A 20,603-nucleotide genomic window follows, 5' to 3' on the forward strand; every position below is an offset into this window, starting at 1 on the left:
TCATCCTTAGGCTATGGACGTTAGGTAATGCCGGCTCCCCTCTGTTCTGCTTTTGACATGTGAATGGAAAGGTGATGGATTATCACAAAGACATTGTTATATTATATGGAAAGACCATAATATAGTGCACAAGGCGACTTTCCAAGCAGCTGACAATAGGGACAGGGAAAGTAGGAAATGCACTGATCTCTATATACAGATCACAGCACCCTATTTGTGCCTCTGCCTCCCTTCATTCACATGTCATAGGACAGAAGGGATTCTTAACCTGTGGTATGGAGAAGAAGGATATACTTATTTTTATATAAAGACTTACAATAAGCACAAATTACTGATTTGTACTGAGTGAAAATAAAATATAAGCAAGTGTTGTATGGCAAAAATATGCTCTGTATATCAGACATAATTGCTCATTATATACTGTACAACAGGGGTGGCCAAATAGTCGATCGCGATCGACTGGTCGATCGCGGACATGCGACCAGTCGATCGCGATCTGCCGCCCAGCCACCCGAAGCCGCGCCTCTCCTGCCTGCCGCTCTGCCTCCTCAGTGACGGCAGAGTGTATAGCTCAAATCAGGTGCCGGTTCGTTAGCCAATGAGAGCTCGCGGACCGGCGCCTGATTTGAGCTATACACGCTGCCGTCACCGCCGGAGATTAGACTGAGAAGCAGGGTGGAAGACAGGAGAAGCGAGCGCTGCGCTCTCCACTCCGGTGAGCTTTACTATGGGGGCATATCTGGTATTGTGGGCACATGGCTCAGTGGGGGCATATCTGGCAATGTGGGGCATATCTGGCACTGTGGGGTCATATGTGGCACTGGGGGCATATCTGGCTCTGCGGGCACTGTGGGGGCATATCTGGTACTGTGTGGGCATATCTGGCACTGCGGGTACATGGCACTGTGGGGCATATCAGTAATCTGGTGCTGTGGGGGCATATCTGGCACTGTGGGCACATGGCACTGTGGGGGCATATCTGTATCTGGCACTGTAGGGGCATATCTGGCACTGTGGGCACATGGCACTGTGAGGGCATATCTGGCACTGTGGGCACATGGCACTGTGGGGGCATATCTGGCACTGTGGGGGCATATCTGTAATCTGGCGCTGTGGGGGCATATCTGGCACTGTGGGCACATGGCACTGTGAGGGAATATCTGGCACTGTGGGGGCATATCTGGCACTGTGGGGGCATATCTGTAATCTGGCACTGTGGGGGCATATCTGGCACTGTGGGCACATGGCACTGTGGGGGCATATCTGTAATCTGGCACTGTGGGGGCATATCTGGCACTGTGGGCACATGGCACTGTGGGGGCATATCTGTATCTGGCACTGTGGGGGCATATCTGGCACTGTGGGCACATGGCACTGTGGGGGCATGTGTATCTGGCACTGTGGGGGCATATGTGTTTGAGGTTTTTACCTGTGGGGTCCAATGTGTTATTTTGTGTGAGGCAGTCATTACACTCTGTGCAGCAAGGATACGTCCCTTTTTTTGTTATACCACGCCCACTTTTTGTTATGTCACGCCCACTTTTTGTTATGCCACGCCCCTTGTTTTTGCGCTTATTTTGCTATTATTCCTCCTAGGTAGATCACAAAAGCTTTTTAGCTTTCAAAGTAGATCGCCAACTACAAAAGTCTGGCCGCCCCTGCTGTACAACATGCTGCCCAATACATACACTACATTGATATGTCACACACAATGTCCCAAAACTCACAACATACCAACATACAGTAAACCCAATGCCACCATACATAGCCACATGATGCCACTATCTTGCCTCATAATGTTACTTTATAGCCTTATAATGCCATCATCCTGCCATTCAGTCCAATGTTTAGAGCAAACACTCTGAATTCATACCATCCTGCTGCACCCTTTCCCCTGAAAGGCCCAGAACAAGCCTGTAACATAAGCCCTGTGAATGGATACACAGTAAACTCTGATTCTGTAATGTTTACAGGAAAGTACCATACAACCTTAGCAAACTGTAACCTGCCACGCTTCTAAAGGCAGGGTTCACTGGCCCACAGGGGTAAATGGGAAATCCCCGGCGGGCCCCACTGCCTGTGGGCCCTACCCCCTCCTCTAATGTCAGGTTCCAGGCTGTGCACTTGCATTATACATTGTTAATTTATTAGAGGGTCAGTTACCTGATGCAGCAGGAACATAGACAGGGGCGGATCCAGAAAAAAATTACAGGGGGGGCACCATAAGGGGCGTAGCTTCATTGGAATGGGCGTGGCTTCGTTGGAATGGGCGTGGTATTGCAGGAAAAGACTACCTTATACCCCAGTTTTGCAACCTGCACGCCCAGACGTTGGCCACCACAGGAAAGAAAAATAATCCTGATTCATGCCCCTTACATTATTTGTCATTTTTCCTCCTTATAGTAATGCCCAGTATATATTATTCCACATACTGCAATGGCCCTTAGACATTATTCCACACACAATAATGCACATGACACAATATGCACACACTGTAATGCCCCAGACACATTATGCCACACACCGTAATGCCTGTGACACATTATGACAGGAATCGCAATGCCCGTTATACATTATGCTACACACTGCACTGCCCCTGATACATTATAGCACATACAATGTCTGTGACACATTATGCCACACACTGCAATGCCCGTGATATAGTATACCATACACCGTAATGCCTGTGACACATACCGCAATGCCCGTTATACCCTATGCCACACACCGCAATGCCCGTTATATATTATGCCACACTGCAATGACCCTGAGACATTATACCACATACCACAATGCCCGTGATATAGTATACCACACACCGTAATGCCTGACACATTATGACACACACCGCAATGTCCGTGATACATTATGCCACACACTGCAATGACCCTGAGACATTATACCACATATCACAATGCCAGCGATATAGTATACCATACACCGTAATGCCTGTGACACATTATGCCACACACCGCAATGTCCGTGATACATTATGCCACACACCGTAATGCCCATTACACATTAAGTCCTACAGTAAGGCTTCTAATTACTTTTCAAATACCTGCTCGTTGTCAGGGGTTTCATGCACTGGGTGTCATGCTCGTTGCCAGGGGTTTCATGCTCTTGGTTCCATGCACGGTGCCAGGGGTTTTCATGCTCAGGGTGTCATGCTCGTTGCCAGGGGTTTCATGCACTGGGTGTCATGCTCGTTGCCAGGGGTTTCATGCACTGGGTGTCATGCTCGTTGCCAGGGGTTTCATGCACTGGGTGTCATGCTCGTTGCTAGGAGGTAGTCCTTGTTGCTAGGGCTGTGCTCCCAGTGCCACATATGTCCCCAGTGCCAGATATTCCCCCACGGTGCCAGGTACTCACATGCCCCCAGTGCCAAATATAGCCCCCCCCCCATGTGCCAGGTACACATATACCCCCAGTGCCAGATATTCCCCGACAGTGCCACATATGCCCCCAGTGCCAGATATCGCCCCCCCCAGTGCAATATATGCCCCCAGTGCCACATATGCCCCAGTGCCAGATATTCCCCCCCAGTGCCACATATGCCCCCCCCCAATGCCATATATGCCCCCAGTGCCAGATATTCTCCCCAGTGCCATATATGTCCCCAGTGCCAGATATTCTCCCCCCCCCCTCCCTGCCAAATATGCCCCCAGTGCCAGATATTCCCTCCCCAGTGCCATATATGTCCCCAGTGCCAGATATTCTCCCCCCTCCCTGCCAAATATGCCCCCAGTGCCAGATATCGCCCCCCCCAGTGCTATATATGCCCCCAGTGCCACATATGCCCCAGTGCCAGATATTCCCCCCCAGTGCCACATATGCCCCCCCCCCAGTGCCATATATGCCCCCAGTGCCAGATATTCTCCCCAGTGCCATATATGTCCCCAGTGCCAGATATTCTCCCCCCCCCCTCCCTGCCAAATATGCCCCCAGTGCCAGATATTCCCTCCCCAGTGCCATATATGTCCCCAGTGCCAGATATTCTCCCCCCTCCCTGCCAAATATGCCCCCAGTGCCAGATATTCCCCCCCAGTGCGTCCCCCCCCCTTCCTCCGCCGCCGCCGCTGCTCCCCCCGCTCCCCTGCTGCTAGGAGGGACACGGAGGGCACAGTGCACGCCTCTCTGTGTCCCTCCTGTGTCTCCTGCGGCCGCGGGTCACTGTAATAAAGGAAGTGCTCACGAACGGCACTTCCTTTATGAGACCAGCGGCCGCCGGAGACCCAGGAGGGACACAGGAGAGGCGCGCACTGTGCCCTCCGTGTCCCTAACAGCAGGGGAGGAAACAAGACCGCAGACTGACATGCGGACGCTCGTCCGCATGTCAGTCTGCACTAAAAATGACAGGGGGGGCACGTGCCTTGGTGCCCCCCCCCTAAATCCGCCACTGAACATAGATGAACATGAATCTACATAAAGTACACCAAGATCTGCCCTCATGCCCACATAGGCCTCTTAAACATGGGCCCCTACCACTGCATTCCCCCGAGGGGGCACTTCATGCCCAGTTCCACAGTAGCTAAAGGTACTATATAGTCTGCCTGACATACCTTTGTGTGGTGGGAGGAGCTTGCTGTGTGCTGAGCTCCACACATTAGCTGATCGTGTAACATGGCTATAAAATGTATATTACAAGGTAGGACACAGGTGACTTCACTGACTTGGCAACCCCACATATTTGCCACGCTGTATGGTCTATAAAGGAAGTGGTGAAGAGCCAAAATGGCGCTTAAAAAGCTCAATCACCACTTTTGTCTATTTATCAGGTTAAATAGGAATACCAAAGGGTTAATGCCTTTCAAATCAGAGATTTAACCTATTTAATTCAGTTTACCCTATTTACGTCATGAAATTATGGTTTAACACAGGATGCCATTAGCTATGGCCAGAAATGGATTAGATCCACGGGAAGTCATATATAGTATGCACATAATACTTTAAACTTTCGCCAACAGTATTAGGCTGGTTGCCGGTGAATAGTAAAAAGTAATCGCAGGGCAGGTAGGTCTTCGCCAGGGCTCAAAGGGTAGTTCTAGCATGCAGCAGTGTAACATTCTGTGTTGCAGGGATAAGATGCAATACATAGGCCAGGATGTAATGAATTCAGAGTTCGAAGGGATGCCGGCCGAACGCGGACGTTATATTTAAAGGGGCATTCATGTACAGGGCTAAACCATGCCTTCTACATTATTACCCCCTTTAAAATAATACCAAACTCTGACTTCATTACATCCCGCCCATAATTTGATAACTGCAGGTCTATAATAATTAGATACCAAAATATTTTACAGAAGAAAGCTCAGATACCAGAAGATGCTGCGCCAGACGGATCGCTGCTTATCATGAATGACTGTCCTGCAGTTATCAAAGGCAGTGTACCACACCCAAATATGTTTCCGTGACATGACATTATCACCATACACCTTGACAAGTTGGCGAATAATTTCAGCTGCTGATGTGTCATTTAGATGCAGAATTCTGATCACACTACGCACCTCTGTGTTTGATCATGTGTGCACCAGTTCCGCATTCTTACATCTGATGTTGGGATAGTATGACTGATATGAGGCACTGTCTAATGGCCGTAAGGGGAAGCAGTGGTCTACCTGCTCCGGCCTGGTGGGAAATTAGAAGGAAATGGAGAACATTACACACGTGAGAGGTCTTGTTACCTTACTAATTGAACCACCCTTGTGTCCATATATGATTTGGCAGTGAGTTTTGACGGTAAAAATAAGTAGAATAACACAAATATGATATTTCTAAGATATAAATATCTTCTTTGTAGTATTCTGATCATTATTACTACTAAATTCTGGAGTATACTGGAGTATGAAATGTGAAGCTTTGCCTCCCCAGCCTACACGTCCTATGTATGTATATAGAGCAGGACCTTCCTACCTCTATGTCTGTCTGTTTTTACCCAGTTTTTTTCTATTACTGTTGTTCTAATTGTAAAGCGCAAAAGAATATGTTGCGCTATATAAGAAACTGTTAAATAAATTATATATATATAAATATAATTTATCCAACGACCCATACCTATCATATATTTAAGGGTCGTTGGGTCGACACAACTTAGGTTGACAGTCATTAGGTTCACCACTGAAGGACGACATGGGCATTAGGTCGACATGTACTAGGTCGACGGGTGAAAAGGTCGACATGGGTTTTTGGACTTTTTGGGTGTCGTTTTCTTCGTAAAGTCACGGAGAACCCCAATTAGTGCACCATGTCCCCTCGCATGGCTCGCTTCACTTGCCATGGTTCGGGCAAGGTCCCTCGCTGCGCTTGGCACAGGTTACCATTCCCAATTGTAGTCCACGTGGATCGTAAATTATGAAAAAAAAAAAAAAAAAAATTACATTTTTGAAAAACTCATGTCGACCTTTTGACCTGTCAACCTAGTACATGTCGACCTAATGCCCATGTCGACCTTCAGTGGTGAACCTAATGACTGTCAACCTAAGTTGTGTCAACCTAACGACCGCATCATATATATATATATATATATATATATACATATACACATACACATATACACACACACACACACACACACACACACAGTATATGGTTTACATACCAGCACGCTAAGAGCAATTCAAAAGAAAAATACAGTAGAACTTGAGCTCGAGCCCTTTGAAGTAGACCATTGCCCAAGCAGATAGAGTGTTTCTCAACCCCAGCTCTCAGAACTCCTGACAGATCACATTTTCTAGACCACCAGCAGGTACACAGGTGTATGATCAACTGTCCCATTTTAAAGATCCATTGGTGACCTGGAAAACATGAAGTGTGTGAGGTCCTGAGGACTGAGTTTGAGAACCACTGTACTAGATCAATCAACAGTATTTACTGATTGTTTGATATCAGTTATTATATCCCATTGCAATTCATAATGTGCAATTTTGCAATTTACAAACTGAAATAATTCTCCATGTGCTTAGTGTTGTTTCATTGTGTTTAAACATGAAATAAAACCTTCCTTTATCAAAGCACAATAAAAAGCAGTTTGTCAAGTAGCAAACTTGTGACCTTCTTGTAACCTTATCAACTTTGTGTCTTTATCAGTAAGCGAATAGCTGTGTGGGATTTTTACAAGTGATTAATGATATCAATTATTACTAAAGCAGACTGACTGTGTCGCTGGGGGTGGCTGGTAGTGGATTCAGGTGTATTTTGTACAAAAGCTCTCACTAAAAATATATACAGTATTGTAATATAATCATAATATGCTGTATTTGCACAGCTTTCCTATACATTCTACTTATCGGATTTTGCTTTATCCATTACTTGTTTGATTTCAAAAGTGGACGGGGGAGGGGGGCAGGTGTTATTCTATAAATGAAGAAAGAGTGCATGATTCTTTATACACTATGGGGGTCATTCCGACCCGCTCGCTCGCTGCAGTTTATCGCAGTGATTGGGTCGCGCCGGCGCATGCCGGACGGCCAAAGGCCGTCGTTCCCTAGCGATCGCCTCTGCCTGATTGACAGGCAGAGGCGGTCACTGGGCGGGAGGGGGAGGCACTGGCACGGCTGCGTTTGGCCGACGTTATGGGGGCGCAGTCCGGCCAACGCAGGAGAGGCCGGACCGTGTGTGTGTGTGTGGTGTGTGTGTGTTGGGGGGGGGTGGGCCGCAGCGGCTGCGTGACATCACAGGTAGCCGCTGCAACCAGGGGCAGCGACGATCAACTGCCGGCCAGCCACAGTGGCTGCGCTGGCCGGGAGTTGCTCAACAAATACAAAAGCATTGCCGCTGTGCGATGCTTTTGCACTTCTGCGGGGGGGGGGGGGGGGGGGGGGGGGCGGACTGACATGCGGGGCGGACTAGCCCTGTGCTGGGTGTCCCCCTGCATGTCTGGGAACATGATCGTAGCTGTGCTAAAGTTAGCACAGCTACGATCAACTCGGAATGACCCCCTATGTATTAAGATTAGAATAAATGCAGCATTTTATGTAGCCTGGGGATAGACTAAAAACTAGAATCCCATGTTAAGTTATATAAATTTAATCTTAAACGCAATAGTGAAATACCAATATATTTTCTATATTAAAAAAAATAATAATTTTGTAAAAATAAAGCCATTTCAGAAAGTTATATTAAGTTTTCTCAACTGTCATTAAAATAATGCTTAATCTAAAAATGGTTGTTATAGACTCATTTTTAAAGTAAAAAAAAAGTTGTTTAAAAGGAAATTTTTCAGGTAAAATATTGTTCAAGTAGCATTGCTAATTTCCTTGGCTGTTGAGTGGGAATGGGTATAATATACCGCCTGACGGGATGCCGGCATTATAACTATATCCTGAAGAGGGACTGGGTATGATATACCGGCTGATGGGATGCCGGCAGTCAGTGAGGAAGAAACAAGAAGCAGCATTCCCTATGACATTGGCTTTTTATTAGTCCGTGCAATCATTCCCAATGTACAGCTTCTCTCAGCCCACATCTTTCTGCCAACCTGTAAGATAAATGATGGGCCATGAAACTGCCCCAGCACTTTACTTGTAATAGGTGCCCAGAGTACGGTGATTTTTTCACTGTACTTCAGAGCTGGATTTCGAAATGTAATTTTTCTGGATAAAAAGCTATTTATATCAGTGTATATATATTTATTTTATATATTTATTTTATTTTTGGAATTAAAGACTCTCTGTAGTTCAGCACTGGGGATATTACAATTATTTACTGAACTATGCTCACCATCTTTTCATTTCACACTGAGTTGATGTATTTGTAGTGGAAGAACCCGTAGATGATGCTTTCTACTCCTTTGATAAACAGCCTGCAGCTATGAGCCTGTGTGGTTAGACATGGAGTTAAATACAATGTAACTTAAACTGGAAGATAACCGTGTCATTTTCCTCCCAGGGCCATTCAGAGTGCAGTGGGCAGCATTAGAGACATTACACTGTCCCTTTGATGGTTTGCAGAAATTTCTCATTATTTCTGTCCTCATGAACTTTCCCAGGACAAACTAAAAAATACTCAAAAGGATGCATAAGATATATTTCCCTGTGAAACTGATCTTCTCTCAACAGGTGTTTCACAGTCCCCGTAAATCAAAATATTTCCCCCTCATTACTTGTCTGCCTGCTTATGGCTGGTGAGTAGGGAACAAGATAAAGAACAATAAGGTCGCAGGTCACAAATGTATCAGCAGAAGCGAATGGACCTGTCACTTTGTACAATAAAAGTCATAGCAGCCAACCTCTAACATATTAACATATAACATAGAAGAATACATGAAAACCGATAAAAGTACCCATTTCCATAATGGATATATGTTTTGTACGAGGAAATCAGCTATTGTAAAATGGCGGCCCTGTCTCATTATGTTATAGGTATTTGCTTCATTGGTGCCAGTTAATGTTAAAGCTAAAGCATGTGGAGATAATTAATTCCCTGTATCATTGTAGTCTGTGCAGTAAACCATGAAACACCCATACTAACATTAGGTAAGATATTCATGCTCTAGCACACACAGCCTGGGCTGGTTTCCACTAATACATGAAAACTAACAGTGCAGGGTTCACTTTGAATAAGTCACAACCAGCATTAGGCTATAAAACCTGCAATGGATCGTCAATGTGGGCTTCCTCTGTAGTAGCAGGACACATGCCTAATCAGGGGTGGTCTTCAGTATGCCGGCTGTCGGATCCCGGCGCACAGTATACCGGCGCCGGGATCCCGACAGCCGGCATACCGACACTTATTCTCCCTCGTAGGGGTCCACGACCCCCCCCTGGAGGGAGAATAAAATAGTGTGGCGCGCGTAGCGCACCACCATGCCCGTAGCGTGGCGAGCACAGTGAGCCCGCAAGGGGCTCATTTGCACTCGCCACACTGTCGGTAAGCCTGCGGTCGGGCTCCCGGCGCCGGTATGCTGGTTGCCGGGAGCCCGACCGCCGGCATACCATAGTGAACCCCTAATCAGCACTGGTATCAATTCTCCAGGGGAACTGGACCTGCAATAAAGCACTGCTCATCTCCAACAGCCCTGCTAGATGAAAACAACTCTGTGCTGAAAGAAGCAAAGTTCCCCCATAACACCCCTATCATGTGGATATTGGATTCAAAAAGTTTAAAATCAGAAAATATTTTGTTTTGTGTGGCACTACTGACCCCAGCAAGCTCTGACAGCTGTAAACTGCTTAATGTAAAACAGAGGCATACTGGCACTTGCAGAACTACAAGTGCTAGCATGTTCAGAGATAAAGGCCCGCTGAGATCTGTAGTGGTAAACGGATTCTTTTTTTTTTTTTTTTTTTACAATATATATTTGCCACTTCTGTCGCTTATATCCTAATTGTATATATAATTCCAACAGGATCCTCTTCTGCCTTTTTCCTTTTAATACATAGGGAAAAAAATACCCCATAAATGCCTCTGAAGTGCTCCTCCTAATGACAATACTGTCCACAATGTATTAATTTAGAGAGGCTTCACTGTCATTGGCCCAACTGTGAGAAAGCCGCTCTGATTGATTTGTTGTGTCTACACCCTACTGTATGTGGGGTCTTAATGCACTTCACTCTAGCAGAGAGGTTAATTCACAACATTTATCACAGAACGTTACCCCTACAAAGTCCATTGTGACCCCACATGGGGTTTAACCACATTTAGTAAGTAAGCATGTGCAGTACAAAAATGTGTATTTTATGTAAAAATAGGCTCTCATCCAACTACAAATTAATCTCTCAAATCTCCAGTTTTTAAAATGCAATTTGCCCTCTTGACATCCTGACTCCTATTACAACAATAGTTTGTGCTTTTAAAAATATACTGAGCACTGGATTTTCACTGCAGACCTTACTAGGAATGATACCAGAAGCACCACACAAAACATGATTGTACACACACACATACAGCTGCAGTTTAACAAAAAAAAAAAAAAAAAACGGGGATAAGCTTCCAATACATAATATGACAAAGAAAAACCATGTCATACTGTAGATAAAAATAAATTCCCAAATATCTTCAATCCCATGAAATTTGCAATGATTCCCAAATTAGGCTACACAATCCCTGGTGTTTTATGTGTGATTGATACACATTTTTATGTGCTTTTACTAGTGTTTTGTAGAGTTTGAAGTTCATTGTTACATCCTGAAAGTGTGACGGGAAGACAAATAAGTATACAAATGGAAATGGACCTACTTAGAACACATAAAAAAAAAAATGACAAAAGTTCAACGGCTAGTGGTTATGATTCCTTTGGGAGCAAGGGCATAGCTACCATAGGTGCAGGCAGTGCAGCTGCTATGTGGCCCAGAGCTGACAGGGGCCCACCTTCCCTGTCAAAGTTACATGTGTTAAAGGGGGCTCCCTTGCTGTAGACCTAAAAAAATTATATTGTTCAACTTGTTCCAAAGCTGCCACATTTGCAAATAATTGTTTTTTACGGACTACTTATTAATCATCTCCTGCAGAAATACTTCTTAACAGGCTGGCAGCGAGAGACTGTAAGGAGGTAATTACTGTAGTGCATGGGTCTTCATCCTGTGGCCCTCCAGCTGCTGTGAAACTACACATCCCAGCATGCACTGCCACAGTTTTGCTATTAAGGTATGCTAAAACTGAGGCAGGGCATTCTGGGATGTGTAGTTCCACAGCAGCTGGAGGGCCGCAGGTTGAAGACCCATGCTGTAGTGTATGCCAGCTTCAAAGGCTGTCTTTTACATGTAGCATGCATTTTAGCGGTTTCACTCTGTACAGCAAATATGAAGCGCTACTGACTTAGCTGGCCAAAGTTCCTGTAACTGGCTTTCCTTGTTTATTTTGCAGACTACTGTTTAGATAGTAGTTTGCTTGCAGGGAAGTTAAAGATTAAAGGGAATATGTCAACAAAGATTTAATAAAGCTTCTATACTTCTCAGCACTGTTTATATGTAGCACACAGTACTGCTTTTGATATTAAGACAAATCTATTTTTTAATTGTCTGACTGAGAGATTTCCTTGTAAATACTTATAGGTTGTCTACAAATGAAAAGCCAATTTTATCTAACATGTGTTTGTGTTATAGAAACAGCTACTGATAACTTTAATATATGTATTTATTATTTATTGGGGTCATTCAGATCCGATCGCTGCTGTGCGTTTTCGCACAGCAGGCGATCAGGTAGTAACTGCGCATGCGAATGCACAGCAATGCACACGCGCGTCGGACAAAAACAACAGGCATCGCTGGCCAGCGATGGGATGGTGCGAAAATACCATTTACACGGGCGTTCGCAAGGTGAATGACATGAGGAAGTAGTTTGCGAGTGGCAGCTGACCGTTTACTGGGAGTGTCCGGAAAATCGCAGGCGTCTCCAAGCGTTTTCAGGGCGGGTGTCTGACGTCAGCTCTGGCTCCAATCAGCCTGATGTGATTGCACTGGAGGAGTAAGTCCTGGGCTGCGCAGAGACTGCACACACTGGATTTTAGCAGCTCAGTGCACACATAGCATCGCACACTTGCACGGCGAATATACACTCCCCCTGTAGGTGGCGAATATATGAACACAGGACAGCAAAAATCGCAGCCCAGTGATCAGATATGAATCACCCCTTCTGTCTTTTGAAGGACAGATGAAGATTTAGAGAATCCTCAGCTAGAAAGGTTGCAATGCTGCAGTGGTACAATAACAGCCATGCGTATTGTTTTTCTTTACCACTTTGTGCTATTTAACATTTGAAAAGTCATAAATATGTAAACATCTGTCATGTGAAAATGCTTCATATAAATGTCTATTTTTATGTACTTTCTTCCATATGATTCTGTTGTCTGGACAAACAACAGCAGCTTTGTCAGAGTCCTGCTATACGTTTTAGAGGCTAAGCTTATTAAAATAAACAGCTAAAGTGTTTTCTTGTTTCAATTCTGGTAATACTGTTTTTCAGTGTTATTCAAGATTGGTACAACGAGTTTGTTATGAGTCATTTATTATTACCAGGACCTGACGTGGGAGAGCACATGTGATAACACAATGCTATCTTAACACTGCAAATAAGAGCATCTATCACTAACCTTTAGTGACCTTGTGTCAGATACTTATACATACAGGAAAACTTCAAACAAGTTCGATAACATAATAGTAACTAGAATAATAATAACATGAGCAAATAATAAGAACATAAATTAGGCATGCATATGCTGAATAGTACACTAAAGTGGCAACATACAGGCAGATCTGATAGCTGAACAAGTTACTTAAGGGCCCCATACACTACAGCGATATGTCTGAAGCTGAAGTCGGAGGCGATTTCCCTTGAACTCTTGCGGGAGGTTCCTGGGAGTGGTTCCATACGATTTGGTACATTTTGCATGCGATATATCTTATGCGATCCCAGCCATGCCTGCTGGAACCGACATATCACGAGTGCAGCACTAACGATCTAGGGGAGCAGATCAGTCCTCATGGGAACGCGCATCGGATCGGAAACACATCCAAAATGCCAGATTTCACACGATATATCGCCTGAATCCACGAAATTGGATGAAATTGGGCATTATCGTTCTAGTGTATGGGGCCCTTTACACACGTGGGTGGCCAAATTGGGTGCGATGCTGCCATTTGTTTCCCAGGTTAAGTGGAGAACTCACTTCTGTTTGTATTGTCTGTTAGAGCGGATAACCAACACGCATGAAATTAATGGTTAACTACAGTCACACTTTCAGCGATGCCCCATTTATATAGGTTCATTACCAGCTATCATGGCAGTCACAGGGCTACTCAAGCTGTTATACCGGGCTGATTACCAAATCTGTTTTCAAGTAGTATGATTGGTCAGCTTAATATACAAGATATACAGTACAGGTTGAGTATCCCATATCCAGATATTCCGAAATACGGAATATTCCGAAATACTTTTTGTGTGAGAGTGAGATAGTGAAACCTTTGTTTTCTGATGTCTCACTATACACAAACTTTGTTTAATACACAAAATGATTCAAAATATTGTATTAAATGACCTTCAGGCTATGTGTATAATGTCTCATTATGGTATGCAATTATTCCAAAATACGGAACAATCCGATATCCCAAATACTTCTGGTGCGAAGCATTTTGGTTATGGGATACTCAACCTGTATAACAAATGTAGTAAGATCAGGTTTACTTCATGTCAACTCCAGTACTACATAATGGTTTTTACATATCTCCCATCATATGAATGTGCAGTGGGACAAAATAAACTCCATTCCTGATTTTCACAACAGAAACCTCGCCCATGATCCACCCAAACCATATCCTTTTGCTTAAGGCCATCCCTACATTCCGATAAGTATGCAGCATTCTGCCTGGGTAGCAACTTTGTTGAAAGACAAGTGCTATAGCTTAAAGCTGCACGTTGGATACAGCATTACTAAACAATATGTACAGGTACGGTCATTCTTCACTTCCTCTTGTTTCAAACTTCTCCAGTGTTCTACACCTTGACAGATCAAATTCTAGCTGACTGTGTCCTATTAGATATTTCAGGACTGGGTGCAATTTCAGGAAAAAACTGAATCAATCACCAACATCAATATATTTGTTAGTTCAGCTTAATTTTTGCATTAATGTTATTTTATAGTTTTATTTGACTTGTATTATGAAAGCACAATGTTTTGCTACACTGACTGAAATAATAAATAAACAGAAAATGATTATTAAACTTGTTGAATGGCTAGCATAACAGTGTGCCGGATAATTAACATCTTCAATAATCTGAAAAGAGACAGTGATTAATCTCCCTAATGCGCTCATTCAATTGCCTTCATTCTGTATTGTGTTCACTGTTGCAGCCTGTCTTCTCAATTGATTTACAATAAAGCTACAGTAGAATGAAATTTTTATGCAATAACAAAAGCATCCAGCAGTCTATGTACCGTTTCAAATTCAAATCAACGTGAACTCCATCAAGAAAATCTTACACACTTTAAACAGTTTGACAATTCACACACTTTATTTTTGCTTAATTTGTGCTTGCCATGTACGTATTGCATAGAGGGAGCTTCAACAAATACTTCTGCTACTGTTCTGCACTACGTAACATAATAAAAGTTACCCTGAAGTTTTCTGCACTACGTGACACAGCAGACACACCGGAATCGTATACCGGCGCACCAAACCACAGCATTACCTAGAGTTAGCTAACATTACTGATATGTATTATATTATATTATATATTGTATTATTGACATTATTATAAAATGTACAATCCTCATCTGCATGAGCATAGTTGGTAAGGTGCCACTTTTCAAAGTGGAACAAAAATGAGTATACAAATTTAAATGTACCACACAATGTCACAAAATTATCTATGCACAGTGTGGTAACAAATACAAACTGTCAAATATACCAAGGGTCTTAAAAAAGTTCACGAGGGAAAGATTCTTCAAAGGAAGAGAAGTATTAGAACTCGAGGACATACGCTGACACTGGAGGGGAGGGAGGTTCAGGGGAAATTTAAGGAAAAATCAGTTCACAGAAAGGGTAGTGGATAAGTGGAATAGTCTCCCATCAGAGGTGGTAGAGGCTAAGACTGTAGAGCAATTTAAACATATGAATATCCTTATAATGAATTAAGGTTCAAAAAGGGTTGAGATTACCTAAAGGATAAAAAAAAGGGACAGACTAGTTGGGCCAAGTGGTTCTTATCTGCTGTCAAATTCTATGTTTCTATGTAAGTGCAAGTCATTCCAAAATATCCCATATTAAGGATTCTATTTATCAATGGGGACCAAACCTCTGTGTACCTAAATCTGAAAAGCTATTTTAACGCCACGATTAGATAGCTTAAATCTCTTTATGCCTATGGAGGCATTCTCGCAGAAGAGGGTTTTCCCGATCCCTCTCCTGCAGAGCCTACCCCCCCAACACCCCCCCAAAGCTCTGGTAACTGACCCTAGGCTAGATTCAGTGATGTACGCAAATGCATTCACAGCTGCAAATTTGAACGCAGTGGTTGTGCAAAAATATGCAAGTGTTGCTGCTGCCTGGATTTGTATTGAGACACCCACCGGCATTGCTGATCAATCGATTATCGAATTATCCCTACGGTTGTGTAAAATAGCCGCAAAAAGTAAGATACTGAAGCCATTGTATCTGCATACGGAATTGCAGTTGCAGCCTCAAACAAGCCCCCAATATGGCAGCGACACACCTGCATTTTTGCTGCAACTCCCCATTACCTCTTGCAAATGGTTCCTGACTGTAAATCACTTCGCGAATAAATTCTAACTGCGACCGGTGTTGCAAGACCATTGCAGCACATGCACAGTGTCTTCGATGCATGCGCAGACTGACGGCAATCGCTCAACCACGAAAAAATTGTGTTTGCATACATCTCTGACCAGACCATCAGTGCGCAGGCACAGTGTCACTATCTCAGGGGGGGTCTATTAAAGAAGTGAAAGACTTCTCCAATGTGGACGGGATGTAACTCTCAAGGACAACGATTATTGCAACCGCTGTACCTGTGATACCGCATTCAGATCGCAAATGCCGGATCCCACCCGGTAAAAGAAATGTGTCCTTACCGGGTGGGATGCGGCATTTGCTCCCCTCTGCTGGCTTTCCGACCCGGCAATATACCGGGTCGGTTGCCATAGCAGCGGCGGGAGGGGGGGGGGGGGGGCGCAGCAGCAGCAGGGGCGAGGGTGGGGGCGGCGCTGGGAGATGAGCTCATCTCCTGCGCCGCCTCTACCTATGCTGTGAATGGGAACCGTGTCGCTTCGACGCGGCTCCCATTCACACTGCACCTGACCCGGTATTCAACCCGGGTATAATCCTTCTTTTATACCGGGTTGAATTACCGGGTCAGGCGATCCGCTAAATCCGGCAGAGTGCTTTCACATCGCACACCGACCCGTGTCGACACGGCAATATGCCGTGTCGATACCGGGTTATTTGTGCGATGTGAGAGGGGTATGAGTTACATTCTCTGCACAGCAGGGACAATTATTCCCACAGTGATGTACATTTAAAAAAACTGCAACACTACTGCAATTTATATGACTCTTAATCAAATCAGATATAGTGTAATACATATCTAGATAATTGATAAAAGATATTATGAAATTAAACCCATGCGCACCATATAAGCACTTGAGGGCATGCGCCTAGGTTAGCAATTACTTAAGAGTCTGAGTGCTAATAGGTGGCAAAATAGGTGGCAAAATACCTAAATTACCACCATGTCACCATTGCAAGGCGCTTCGTGACTCTAAATTAATCTGAAATGATTGTACATAAATTTGGACTACTGCTCTACTTGTATGAAGAAATGTTATGGCCAATAGCTAGTGAAAACGTTTACAGAAACACAAGTGCATTCAGGTCACAGTCTCCTCTGGAAGTGTGGGTTCGAATCACACTTAAGAAAGTAATTATGTTTCTATTAGACAAAAGGATCTAATATGGTTTGAGGTAACAATAAAGTAAAAAAATAGGGAGGACAAAGGACTAAGGATTAAAAAAAAAAAAAATTGCCCCCAAAAACAAGGCAGAAAGAAACGTGGAGCTGGATCTCAGCATAACCACTAACAAAAATAATAGTATAATACTGCTAGTATTACTATTATCACTATTACTGCTAATTAATAGTACATTTTAAGAAAATCAAGGACAACAATAACAGACAAAGCCTGAAGCGGCAGCGTCTTTACGCTGGATGCCAAATGCCCTTCAGCTATTTTTGACAAGTCTCCTGTCAATAGTTTTGCACATTTAACTGCAAGCATCACACTAGCTCTAGGTTCAGTTCAAGTTTACTGTTGTCTATTTCTCTATTTTCAATAACAGGATAATTATTATTTTGTATGACATTTATATGCATATATTTGCTTATAGAATAAATAGTGTAACACATAAGTGCAAAAAGTAAAACACAAAATAAGCACCTATAACTGGGCTACATTTGCTTTATATTACTGATATATATTAGTTTGCTTTATATTACTAATTATATTGAGCAATCTGGCTTTATATAAAGAATTTACATTTCTCCCAACTTTGGAGTACCAGGAACTAGGGCAGTGGTAGTGTCATATGGAATTGTGGCTATGGCACAATGTGGACATTACTACATCACAATCACAATAGGGGTATGGCCACACATAAATGCAGATATCACACTTTTGCAGTTGTAAACTACACCTTAGTCCCTCTCCCCTTCCCTCTTCCACCCATTGCTGTGGTTAGTGTGCGTAGCACCAAATAAATCCTATAATACCCTTGTAACTACCATCAAAACTTTGTGTTCACTTATAACTGTAAAGATGCACTGCATGTAAATAGGTATGTACATACATCTACAGACTAGGCACATTTTTAAAAACAAACCAGTAAATGATCAAATGTACACTTTGTGGAACTGCAACTACAGCACATGCTAAATGTAAATGCCCACATACTAATGTAATAGTGTAAGGCCCTTGTGGGCGTTTCTGGGCAATCAGAAGCCCCCCTCTATGTGCAGCACTACACTATAGACAAGTATTATGTCATCTGTCATTTTAGGACTGGTAAATTATATTGGACTAATGGATTCGGTCATACACTGTGGGGACTCATTTAGCCTTAGCTGTATTTACACCACAACAGGAGTAGTAAAAAAAAAAAAAATCACTGTATTATTTTGAATTGCACCTATGTACTAAGCCTTGGACAGAGATAAAGTGGAAGGAGATAAACAAGTTGATCGCTAGCTGAATTCGTTCGCTGCGCAGCGATCAGGCAAAAAAATCGGCACTTCTGCCCATGCGGCGCAATGCGCACGCGCGTCGTACTAATGCAATGAACAATATCGTTTTACACAAGGTCTAGTGAAGCATTTCAGTCGCACTGCTGGCCGCAGAGTGATTGACATGAAGTGGGCGTTTCTGGGTGTCAACTGACCGTTTTCAGGGAGTGTTAGGAAAAACGAAGGCGTGCCAGGAAAAACGCAGGCATGGCTGGGCGTATGCACGGCGTGTTCGTGACGTCAAATCAGGAACTGAATAGTCTGAAGTGATCGCAAGCGCTGAGTAGGTCTGAAGCTACTCTGAAACTGCACAAAAATATTTTGTAGCCGCTCTGCGATCCTTTCATTCGCACTTCTGCTAAGCTAAAATACACTCCCAGTGGGAGGCGGCATAGCGTTTGCACGGCTGCTAAAAACTGCTAGCGAGCGAACAACTCGGAATAACCACCTAAGTACCAACCAACCAGCTCCTAACTGCCATGTTACAGTCTTAGGGGGACATTTACTAAGCAGTGATAAGAGCGGAGAAGTGAGCCAGTGGGGAGGTTGCCTCATCAACCAATCAGCAGCTCTGTATAATTTTATAGTATGCAAATTATAGATGTTACTTCAGTGCTGATTGGTTGCCATGGGCAACTTCTCCACTCTTATCACTGCTCAGTAAATGTCCCCCTTAGTACATAAGACTCCTCAATCTGTAAATGCATCCATTCTGAGGGATCAACCATGCATTATCATCAACCTGATCATTAATCATCATCATCAAGCATTGTGCTTTAGACTCCCACCCCCCCGCGAAATAAAAACATTCTTCTTAGCATCAGTGCTCATAGCCTAGGCTGGTGGCAGCAACTGTAGTGGGATGTGCAGCCTGTCAAGCAAACACTGCTATCAGCACCAGGCTATGAGTGGCTGTGCTGGTGCCACTATGAGCCTGATTTTGAGTTGGTGGTAAAGCAAAACAGAGCACGTAACTTTGAACCTTGGAAAAACCAGGTTGCACTAGTGGGCAGAGAGAGTTAGATTTGAGAAGAACGTGTTCAAACTCAAATTCAAATTGCAGTGTAAAAATAAAGCTGTCCAGCATTTGTAGGGCTACATGCAAAAGCAGTTTACCAAGCTTATAAGAGTATACAGGTATTTAATTATAATATTTTTTCCCTGTTTGTAGGAGAAAGCAGTGGGGTACATTGTGTCTGCCATATCCTATTTAGGAAGGACTTAATTCAGTATGACTTGTCAAGCTAGTAGCAACAATGTCTCGCAGGAGACAGAAGCAAAAACCACATCTGCATAAGAAAACTCCCTGCTGTTTACTTTCATATGATGACAAGCGGCTCTACTGCATAAAATGAATTTTAATAAATGTCGTCCACTGTGAGATGTAGGCAGATTTCAAAATGTATCACTACAGGTCAAAAACCTGAGGCAGAATTGATGGCAAGGACATATCTGCAGCATTTCCAGGCATCAATGCTAGATGATGCTGACATTAATATGACACAGAGAGCAAGCCTGCCACAGAAAGAAAACTGCTGAAGGAGAGACATTTATGCTGATATTATTAGCTGCTGAAAGAACAAATTACAAATACTGGTAAAATGTAACTATCATGCCGAGATTAATTCCCATAATAGCTGCAGGAGGTTCTAGCTATTCTAGGCTGTGGAAACGCTCAGGCCCATGCTGCAGTAGGGATGAGACACCCCATAAGCTATTCACACAGCACAATAATAATGGGTGGATTCTATTTTCCAGTAAAAAGCTGATTTATTTCCCATTAATATATTTGTACTGTAAAGATTACACCGATAGATATAACAGCATTAATTGAAGGTGAAACTAACCTATTTCATGATAAATATATTTTAAAATCT

The 20,603-nt window shown here is 43.5% G+C and overlaps 1 protein-coding gene across 2 annotated transcripts in view; it reads right to left on the minus strand.

Annotated features, from left to right (window-relative positions):
* MET (MET proto-oncogene, receptor tyrosine kinase) overlaps positions 1–20,603 on the minus strand; it is a 226,627-nt gene that overhangs the window by 188,627 nt on the left and 17,397 nt on the right. The gene's annotated exons all lie outside the window — the stretch shown is intronic.

This window comes from Pseudophryne corroboree, chromosome 6 (genome assembly GCF_028390025.1).
Source record: "Pseudophryne corroboree isolate aPseCor3 chromosome 6, aPseCor3.hap2, whole genome shotgun sequence".
NCBI lineage: Eukaryota > Metazoa > Chordata > Amphibia > Anura > Myobatrachidae > Pseudophryne > Pseudophryne corroboree.